Raw genomic sequence first — 11,601 nt, 5'->3', positions numbered from 1 at the left:
TTTTAAAAAAAAAACAACAACAGATATCCGCGTAGTTCATTATTTTTCATTTTCCTTTTTAAAAGTTCATTTTTAATAGCCAGTGCAAAAAATTACCCAGCCATCAGGGGAAAAAAAAGGCAAATGGTTGAAAAGGGAAAAAAAAACCTAAACTAAATATGAATAAAAGGGAAATATTGCTCATTTAAAATCTTAAATACCTTTCACAAAAAAGGTGAAATGGATATATAGAGAGTCCTCGACTTTATGACCACAATTGACCCCCCCAACATTTCCGTTGCTAGACGAGACAAGTGAGTTTTGCCCCGTTTTACGACCTTTCTTGCCACAGTTGTTAAGTGAATCACTGCAGTTGCTGAGTTAGTAACATGGTTGTTAAGTGAATCTGACTTTGTCCGAAAGTCGCAAAAGGGAATCACGTGACCCCCCCCACCCCCCGGGGGCACTGCGACCGTCATAAATATGAGTCCCTTGCGAAGCATCCAAATTTTGATCACATGACCATGGGGATGCCACAATGGTCATAAGTGTGAAAAACAGTCATAAGTGTGAAAAACAGTCATAAGTGTGAAAAACGGTCATAAGTGTGAAAAACGGTCATCGTTTCACTCTTCAGTGTTGTCGTAACTCCGAACGGTCACTAAACGAATGTCAGTTGAGGACTACCTACTGTATAATATTCCTAGGTATTGGTATAAAAATTAATTCAGTTTGTAGCTTTATCAAATCTAGACCATACCAAAACCTCCTTTCAACCCCTGAATTGCAAAAGCGGAAATCTTTAAAAAAAAACAAACAATTTACAGATGATAAATGAAATTGTAAAATAATAGGGAGAAAGTGAGATTTCCAGAACCAAACAACCATTCCTGAATATTATTATTATTATTATTATTATTTTACACAAAAATGACAATATACACAGCAAACAAGAACCATGCTGGATTTCGTATCACAAATCACTAGTCGAACTTTTTTATTTTATTTTTTTATTATTATTATTATTATTATTATTATTATTATTATTATTATTATTATTATTATTATTATTATTATTATTATTATTATTTTGCTCCTGATGATGGACAACCTTCCCAATTCAGCCTCCTCCAAAGAGAACTTTATTAAAAGCATTTAAAAATCAATAAATAAAACTTCCAAAACTTGGATGAAACTTTATCCTCGGCCCTTGGAAATGGGGGTGCCTGGGAAGGGAGCTTCCCTTCCTACAAGCCCCAGAATGCTTTTGGGGTGCGGCGTAAACCTCTGCCCTACAAATCTTTTAATCTGTTGGGAGGGGGGGAGATTAAGAGATTAACATGCTCGCTAACCGCCTTTGCAAGATGCCCGTAAAAAGACAAGGTATGTCGGTTTGACGTTTCCTCCTGCGCTAGATGTGTTTTTTTTATCTCCGCTGGGGAGATTTGGGGGGGGGGTGTCCCTTAAAGATTGGGGGGGAGACCATTCCCTTCTGGAGCTGAAAACCCCCAATTCTCCAGAGCTCCTGGGGCATTGGGGACACCCAACTCCAGGAGGGGTCCAGAACCTGGCTGCCCCCCCCTTCCAGAGGTGGTTTATAGGGGGTCTTTCTCCCTGCAAGGTGAAACAGGGGGCTCCCCATTTAAGGGTGGGGGGCTTCTCTTGCCTTTTTGGGCACGGTTGCCTTCTTATCATCTTGATGGCTGGCAAGGAATTGTGGTTGAGGAGGGTGGCAGCCACGTTTCCCATGCTGGTGGGGGGGCCAGAGGGGAGCCCCCATCCCCATTATAAGCTTACAGCTAAACGTAATTTCTGCGTCTATTATTATTTTGATATTAAAGCCTATTTTTAATTTCTATTTTTAAAAAAATAACTCCAAACTTGGGTTTTTCGACCGATAAGCACCACTTGGATCTCGAGTCAGCCCAGTGGGACAGGAACAGTAACTAGAGTTGGAAGAGGTCATCTAGTCCAACCCCCTGAACTAAGGATTCAAACCGCCCACCTTTCTGAGTGACAAGCTTGGCGTCTTAGCCACTGAGCCACCTGGTCAGGCGTGTGTGAGAGGCATCTGTTGTGTTTGTGTATGTGCGTGTGTCAAAACATACAGCCGGCAGGTGCAATGTTGAGGGGTTTTTTTAAACCATGAATGAAGGTTAAGACGAAATGAAACTGAAGGTAATAACTTTTCAGACCTCCTCCGGTGGCATCACATGCCTTGGTGAAGACCCCAGACCCTTCCTCTTCCCAGCAGGCAAGGTTGGCCTGACCCACTGCCTGGGACTTGGGGTGGGTGGGTATGAGGCAGTGCCCTCTCCCATATTCATAGCTATGGGGAACCAGATCTTCCTGACCCCCATGATGTGATCCCCCAGAACTTAGTGGTGTAGGGCAGGGGTCTCCAACCTTGGCAACTTTAAGACTTGTGGACTTCAACTCCCAGAATTCCTTGCTGGGGGATTCTGGGAGTTGAAGTCCACAAGTCTGCCAAGGTTGGAGACCCCTGATGGAGGGTTTCCTGATTAAGCAGGGGGTTGGACTAGAAGACCTCCAAGGTCCCTTCCGACTCTGTTATTCTATTCTATTCTATTCTATTCTATTCTATTCTATTCTATTCCATTCCATTCCATTCTATTCTATTCTATTCTATTCTATTCTATTCCATTCCATTCCATTCTTATTCTATTCCGTATTTTCTACCAGTATTCTATTCTATTCTATTCTATTCTATTCTATTCTATTCTATTCTATTCTATTCTATTCTATTCTATTCTATTCTATTCCATTCCATTCCATTCCATTCCGTATTTTCTACCAGTATTCTATTCTATTCTATTCTATTCTATTTTATTCCATTCCATTCCATTCCATTCCATTCCATTCCATTCCATTCTATTCTATTCTATTCTATTCCATTCCATTCCATTCCATTCCATTCCATTCCATTCCGTATTTTCTACCAGTATTCTATTCTATTCTATTCTATTCTATTCTATTCTATTCTATTCTATTCTATTCTATTCTATTCTATTCTATTCCATTCCATTCCATTCCATTCCATTCCGTATTTTCTACCAGTATTCTATTCTATTCTATTCTATTCTATTCTATTCTATTCTATTCTATTCTATTCAGCAGGGGGTTGGACTAGAAGACCTCCAAGGTCCCTTCCGACTCTGTTATTCTATTCTATTCTAGACGAAACGCCAGCTGCAAACTCCCCTCGTTGACCAGCACTGTGTGGGGAAAAAAAAAATTCTGATTCTGGATTTTCATTTTCTTTCTTTCTTTCTTTCTTTTTTTGGATTGGTTTAATTTTTGATTTTGAATTTGAAGGAGATTTTGATTTTTTTTTTTGACTTTTTTTTGATTCTCTGATTTCTACAATGATTTGTTGATATTTTAATGATGTTTTGATTTTGGTATTTTGATATTATTTTGATATTGATATTTTGATATTATTTTGATATTGATATTTTGATATTATTTTGATATTGATACTTTGATGTTTTGATTTGTGCCTTCCAGCATCACCAGAAAAAAACTCACCCCAAAGCAGAAATATAAAATTTTCTCAGTTTCGGTGGGCTCTTCCTATGGGTTTCAACCCCCTTTCCAAGGGACCAGCGATGTGGTGCAAATCCAGTTAGGGCCGGGAGGAAAACAGAGGGGCGGGGCTGCGAATCTCAGTTTATAAGAGTGGGGGTCCCCAGTATTTGTTCCCAGAAGGCCCCTAATGGACAAATCAATCCCAAGAAGGCTTTTGAAAGGGTCAAATCCTCCCTTGATTTGACCCAGAAGCCGATCTGGAGCTTTTGTTTATTTTCTTGTTTTCAAAAACCGGAGCCTAGAAATAAAAAAAATAAGAAAATAAACTTATTTTCCATAGGACTAGAGGGCAGGATAAATAAATTTTAAAAAAATGAATGGAAACTAAGTAAGGAGAGAAGCAACCTGGAATTAAGGAGAAACTTCCTAACAGTGAGGACAATTCACCAGTGGAACAGCCTGCCACCAGAACTTGTGAATGCTCCAACACTCGAGGTTTTAAAGAAGAGACTGGACAGCCACTTGTCTCAAATTGTGTAGAGTCTCCTGCTTGATCAGGGGGCTGGACTCCAAGATCCCTTTCAGCTCTATTCTTGATTGATTGATTGATTGATCGATCAATCGATCAGTGGTAGCCTCGGGCTGACCATTTAGCAGTTGTCCAGCCAAGCGTGGAGAAAAACAGACCTTGTTAAGAACAATCAAAACCGTATTTTAACAAGGTTTAGTAACAGAACCAAAGACAGTTGGTTTTTCTCCGTCCGCTCATACCGAGGACAATCAAGGCGAGTCCATCTTGAGTTTCTTCCTCACCTGCTCCGTCTTTCTGTGCTAAGCCAGCCTTTCAATTGCAGGTAGTCCTCAACGTACGGCCACAATGGACACTGGAAGATCGACGGTTCAGCCGGGCGGTCATTAAGTGAGGCATCTCACAACCACACCCAGTGTTAAGACCGTTGTGGCCGAGGTTGATAAACGAGACATAGACTCATAGGCTGGAAGGAAGGGACCTTAGAGGTCTTCTAGTCCAACCCTCCCTGACCCAAGGCAGGAGGCCTTATACCATCCCCGGACATCATAGAACATCCTGTGATCCAGACTTACGACCTCCTGCCCGTTTTCCCATCGAAGCCAGCAGGAAAAATTTGCAAATGGCGATCATGGGAAAACCTCCCCCCCCCCTTCGGCCCCACAGGATGCTGCAATCGTCATAAATACCCTACCCGGTTGCTTAAGCATCCAAATTGCCACCCACAGGGATGCTGCACACCGTCGTAAGTGCGAGGACCAATGGTAAGCCGCTATTTTCCATGCTGCTGCACATGTCCCTCAACGAACGGCCCGTACGTCGAGGACTCCCTTCAAGGCTGTCTGTTTTCCAAGGGGCAGGGGGTTCCCTCTTTCATCCCTAAGTAGTAGCGGCCTTCTCTTTTTCGTTCTCCGATCCAGACGCGGCGACCATTTTGCAGCTCCTGAAGCAACCAGCGTTGAACCCGGATTCCCAGCCCAAGATGGAGAGGCTGCTGGGGATCTTCCAGAGCGAACTCTTCCAGGCCCTTTTGGGTAGGTACGGCGCCGGCGAAGAACCAAAACAAAGCTATGCGAAGGAGGGGGGAAACAATAAACAAAAATGAATGTTTAGGATCACCTGTTGGTCTCCCATCCACTACAAGCCACTTTGGCTTCTGCGAACTGTCGAACTTGTTTTGAAGGGCCAGGAAAGGCAGCTGCTCCCTGCAAGGGTTTTTTTTTGTATTTTGTGGGGTTTTTTGGCCGTGGTTTGCTGTTCTATTGGGATATTTTTCTCCAATGCCGTCTTTCGCACTCAGCACCAGACCTTCCCAAGGTCTCCCATTCCAGTTTTTCTTCCTTAGCTGGGATTAGTCCGATGCTACCACCTGCTGGCAGGTGAGGGAAATGCACAGGTCACATTCTCAAGACCTTGGTCAAAAGTCCTAGAATTCTAGAGGCAGAGGGGACCTCAGAGGTCTTCTAGTCCAACCCCCCTTGCCTTAATCCTGGCTTGTCCGAACAAGCATTGGTTCCCATGAGCTGATCAAGACTGGGGAGGGGGCGAAATGGACGAAAATAAATCTAATAACATAAGGAAGTAAGATAATAAAGAAAGACAGGTCGTCCTTGACTTACGACTGTCCATTTAGTGACCGTTCGGAGTTACAACGGCACAGAAAGAGGTGATTTATGACTCTTTTTCACACTTATGACCGTTGCGGTCACGCAATCCCCCTTTGTGACGTTCTGCCGCAAGCCAAGTCCACGGGGAAGCCGGGCTCACTTAACAACCGTGTGACTCGCTTAACAACGGCAGCGATTGACTTAACAACCGTGGCAGGCAGGAAAGCTGCAAATCTCACTTAATGACTGTCTCGCTTAGCGACAGGAATTTTGCGCTCAGTTGCGGTCATAAGCTGAGGATTTCCTATACATAAATGCATAATTGCATAATTACATAAATACATCATATATACAGAAATAAATTCATAAATAAAATTATTTCTCATAGGGAACATGATTTTCACACCCAGGTTGGTTTTTCCTTGGGACAAACAGAGCCGGATGTTAGTCCCGGGGATGTGTCCGGGGTCTTCGTAGCCCCCTCCCTCATCCACAAACCAGGTTTGCAGACCAAGGCTTGTTCGGATATATTTTTAGATCCGACAATCTCTGTTTATTTTGAGCTAAGGCTCGCCAAAGTCTGTAATTTTCCAGACTTTCGAAAGATTTGGCTTATATTTAGCAGAGTTGCTAGAGAACGCCTTCTACAGGCGGAGGAGTAGCGGCAGCTCAAATATGTCCACGTAATCCTGGTTTGCTGGACAGCAGCATCAGGGTTGGCCAGGAATCTCGGTTAAGGAATGGCTACAAGAACCAGGAACGTGGAAGATTGGCTGGCTGTGTTCATACGGTGCAGCGGTGTTTCTTCAGCTTTAAGATAACGTGGACTTCAACTCCCAGAAATCCCCAGGCAGCATGGAATTCTGGGAGTTGAAGTCCACCCATTTAAAGGTCTGCCATATTGGCTGGGGAATTCTGGGAATTGAAGTCCATCCATTTAAACATCTGCCATGCTGGCTGGGGAATTCTGGGAGTTGAAGTCCACCCATTTAAAGGTCTGCCATGCTGGCTGGGGAATTCTGGGAATTGAAGTCCATCCATTTAAACATCTGCCATGCTGGCTGGGGAATTCTGGGAGTTGAAGTCCACCCATTTAAACATCTGCCATGCTGGCTGGGGAATTCTGGGAGTTGAAGTCCACCCATTTAAACATCTGCCATGCTGACTGGGGAATTCTGGGAGTTGAAGTCCACCCATCTTTAAGTTGCCAAGGTTGAGAAACACTGCTATACATTGTATTTCAGCAAGCCAAATAAAGATATTAAGGAGTGTTTTGGATTCGAGGCATTCTCTAAACCTAGAAAACGAGTAACTATGATGGCCAACTTAAGAGGTTTCATGTATGCAGAGGAGACGGGCAAAGATGTAGTGGAAAGGTTTGGCTGGGCTCGGAGAAGTTCAGGGTAGAAATGGTTGAGGGACCACTAGGAGATCTCAGTCACAGCGTAGCTAAAAGACCTGGGAAAACGTGGCCAGATCTCAGAGGAACTTGGGTAGAAATGGTTGAGAGACCACCAAGAGATCCCAGTTACAAAATAATAGAAAAACCTGGGAAAACGCAGCCAGATCTCAGCAGAACTTGGAATCGTAATGGTTGAGAGACCACCAAGAGATCCTGGCTGAGAAAGCCAGAAGAGGCCAGAGCTATCCCTGCCATCTCTGGAGGCTGGCACCCATGCCAGGTGTGGCCTCTGTCCACTTGCAGATCGTGAAGTTCGAGACAAGCCATGCGTGAGGGGGGTCAAAGGTCGGTTTGTGCCTCTGTGGCCGCCAACTTGACTCTTTTGACCTCCCCTGCCCCGTCAGAGGTGCCTTCAAGCCTCTGCAGCACACAAGGCCGTGCCAACTCTCCCCCTTTTGCCCCCCCGAGATTCATCCATTTTGAGAAGGCAGGTTGGGCCAAATTTCTCTAAAAAGATTTCTTTGGGTTTCTTTGATGTAGATATCCAGGAGTTTTATGAAGTCACCGTCTCCGAGAGGTCTCTGCCAAAGGTAAGGATGGGTTTCATTTACCTTTGGGGTGCCCCCCCCCAATTCCCCCACCCCAAGCTTCGCCCTGGTTCACTTTGGGGTTCAGCACTGGTTGAACCCCCATCCCCCCAAATCTTCCTTTGGTCTACGGAGGGAAAGCCCATTCTCAACATTGGAGACTAAACATTAAACATTAAAGTAAGGTTGGTTTTTTTGCAGTGATGCTGCCCCCTGTATTTGGGGGGTAGGGGAATGGATAAATATATTAAGGGGGTACGGACTGAGACACCCCCCCTCCCGTGCCAATCTATTTCCCCTCCCGACCCCTGTGTGTGTACGGAAGACGCTGCTTGAGGTGAGAAATGCTTGGCACGAATACAAGTATATTTGAAAGTGTTGGCTTCACCCATTGGGTTAAACCGTGGTTTGTTTAATCGTGGTTTGTTTATGAAATGTATTTGCAGCCCACCTCACATCCAGTGACTTACAACAGGTGGAATGAATCAAAACCTGGTTGGGTTCATACACCATGCAGGTAGTAGTCCTTGCTTTAAGACCGTTTAAAGTTATAACGGCACTGAAAAAAAGTGACTTTTTTAGGACCCTTTTTTCACACTTAACGACCATTGTAACACGCTGTAGTCATGTGATCAAAATTCAGACGCTTGGCAACGGACTCCTATTTGTGACGGTCGCCGTGTCCCCGAAGTCACACGATCCTCTTTTGCGAACTTCTGACCAGCCAAGTCCACGAAGAAGAAGCCAGAGTCAATTAAGAATTGTGCGATTTATTTAACAGCTGTGCCCAAAAAGTTGTACAATCAGGCATGGTTCACATCACAACCGCCTGTCTTAGTAACAGAAGCCTGGAGAAGGTGTGAAGGTTTCAGGCCTGCAGAAGTAGGGAAAGAGAGAGAGAAAGGTAGATGGATGGATGATAGATGATAGATGGAGAGAGAGAGAGAGAATGATAGATAGATAGATAGATAGATAGATAGATAGATAGATAGATAGATGATACTGTAGATGGATAGATGATAGAGAGAGGGAGAGAGAGAAAAATGATAGATGATAAATGATAGATGATAGGTAGATAGATAGATAGGCGATATATGATAAATGGATAGACAGATGATAGATAAAATAATAGGAAATGAGAGAGAGGTAGAAGATAGATGATAGAAGATAGATAGATAGATGATATACCGGTAGGTAGGTAGGTAGGTATAGATATATGGATGGATGGATGGATGGATGGATGGATGGATGGATGGATGGATGGATAGATAGATAGATAGATAGATAGATAGATAGATAGATAGATGATAGATAGATAGATAGATAGATAGATAGATAGATAGATAATGATGATAGGTAGGTAGATAGGTAAATAGATAGATGATTATATATCATCTATCTATCTATCTATCTATCTATCTATCTATCTATCTATCATCTATCTATCTACCTACCTACCTACCTATCATCATTATCTAGATAGATATTAGATAGATAGATATACCGGTAGGTAGGTAGGTAGGTAGGTAGGTAGGTAGGTAGGTAGGTAGGTAAGTAGGGAAAGAGAGAGAAAGGTAGATGGATGGATGGTAGATGATAGATGGAGAGAGAGAAAGAGAGAATGATAGATAGATGATAGATAGATAGATAGATAGATAGATAGATAGATAGATTATACTGTAGATGGATAGATGATAGAGAGAAAAAATGATAGATGATAGGTAGCTAGCTAGATAGACGATATATGATAAATGGATAGACAGATGATAGAGAAAATGAGAGAAAATGAGAGAGAGCGAGGTAGAAGATAGATGATAGAAGATAGATAAATAGATGATAGGTAGGTAGTTAGATAGATGATATACCAATAGGCAGGTAAGTAGATGGGTAGGTAGATATAGATATATATGGATGGATGGATGGATGGATGGATGGATGGATGGATAGATAGAGATAGATAGATAGATAGATAGATAGATAGATAGATAGATAGATGATGATGATAGGTATGTAGGTAGATAGGTAGATAGATATAGATAGATAGATATATGGTACTGTAGATGGATAGATGATAGAGAGAGGGAGAGAGAGAGAGAAAATGATAGATGATAGGTAGCTAGCAAGCTAGCTAGAGATAGAGAGACGATAGATGATAGATGGATAGACAGATGATAGAGATATAAAGTGAGAGAAAATGAGAGAGAGAGAGAGAGAGAGAGAGAGAGTAAAGAAGAAAAGAGAGGAAGAAGATGAAAGAGGAAGAATCGTCCAGAGAAAAGATCTAACTGGGTCAGGCAGGAAGGAAGCCGAGGACCGTTGAGGGCATCTTTGCTTTAATTAAGTCAAATTCCACTTAATTAACTTCTGGGTTTTTCCCGAAGGGACCAGAACCGGAGTCGCAGGACACGGGGCCCACGTGCAGAGGGGCGTGGAGGGGGAGGGAGGCAGGAGATCCTTGGCTGGGGAGTTTAGAATCCATGGAAGTTCCTGACCCAAGGCAAGGAAAGAGGGTCCCGAGTTCCGATTTCACCATCGTGGCATAATGACCAGAAAGGAAGCTCACATTTGGCTCGGTCACCATCAATCTCGCCCCGAGGTTGCACTACCCCAAAACGCAGATCAGGGTGGCTATGGCCTCCTTCTCCGATCAAAGGGCTGCCATGACATCCTGTGGCAATGAGTTCCGCAGATTAACTGGAGGGGTGTTGCAGGAAAGATCATACTTGTGGAAATATTGGGAGCGCTTGGAAAATGGATGGCAGCCACCCGGTTAGGTAGCTGCCATCCCTTGGTGTGGACTCCTAGCACCGGCTGCGGAAGCATGGGCTTTGTAGTCCAACCCTTCTGGGGACGAGCGGAAAAGGGACGGGAAGACAGAGGGCGAAAGCTACCGATCTCACAATTTTTCGTACTACGGGGAGGTGTTCTCCAACTGGTTTGGTCAAGGCCCTGGGAGTGGTGTGCGGTGAGCCTCCTGCTTCAGCGGCAGTCTACCTTGGGAGGGGGGGCAACGGGGAAGGCACAGGAAAACAACCTCCCTGCAAGGAAGGATGGGCTGCAGGTTTTCTTCTGATTGGCTCTGAAGCCCGATGGGAAAAACTCAGCTAGTTTTTAAGAATCTTTTTTCTCATTTCTTCCACAAAAAATTGGAGCCGAATCTGCCCACCAGATTCAGGCTGCTCAGGCCTTTGGTGACTCTGTCTGTGCATGATGGGAGTTGTAGTCTGACCCTGCAAAAGACCACCTTGGGAATTTCTCCCCCCCCTCCTGCTTCTTCTAGCAAATCGGATCACTTCCCTTCCTACCTCCTCTTCTTCCCCCTTACCATATATTTCCACCCCCATGCAGGTTTTCCTGCCCACCCTTCCTTTTTCCCAACCCCATCCTTGCCCCCCCCCCAGCCCCAGACAGCCAGGGAAAAAGTTCGGGGGGTGGGTGGGTGGGAAATCTAAGGTGGATTTTTGCAAAGACTTTTTCCACAAGGGGCCAATCTTTGCCCTCCCTGCCATCCTCTTGGCTGTGAAATCCCCCACCCCATTTTTTTTCTTCTTCTGGGTTTTTGTTTGGGGTGGGGGTCGGGTGGCAGGATGGTTTCTGGGTGCACCAGAAAAGAGGTGCTTTATTTCCATGGGGCGGGGAGAGAAATAGGGTGAGAGCTGGATTAAGGGGGCTTTGATGACGCTCGGGTGGGGCTGTTCTGGGGGAACCCCCACCCCAAATCCTCCATCTTCCCCCACTCCCCCACGAGAAATCTACCAGGTTGGGCTGGCTTCCCTGCTAGTTATGGGTTGAGGTTTGCCAACCATTTGGCCAGGAAGGGGGAAGGTCATCTCCTGCCTTGAGCAGGGGGTTGGACTAGATGGCCTCTAAAGTCCCTGCCCTGCCCCATTCTGCGTTCTTGCCCATGGGTAGTTTTGGCTGCATTTATGGTAGAATCAGTGGCTGCAT

This window comes from Pantherophis guttatus, chromosome 4 (genome assembly GCF_059756535.1).
Source record: "Pantherophis guttatus breed Tessera chromosome 4, ASM5975653v1, whole genome shotgun sequence".
Lineage (NCBI taxonomy): Eukaryota > Metazoa > Chordata > Lepidosauria > Squamata > Colubridae > Pantherophis > Pantherophis guttatus.
The sequence above is the reverse complement of the archived record's forward strand: the minus strand, read 5'-3'. Positions refer to the sequence as shown.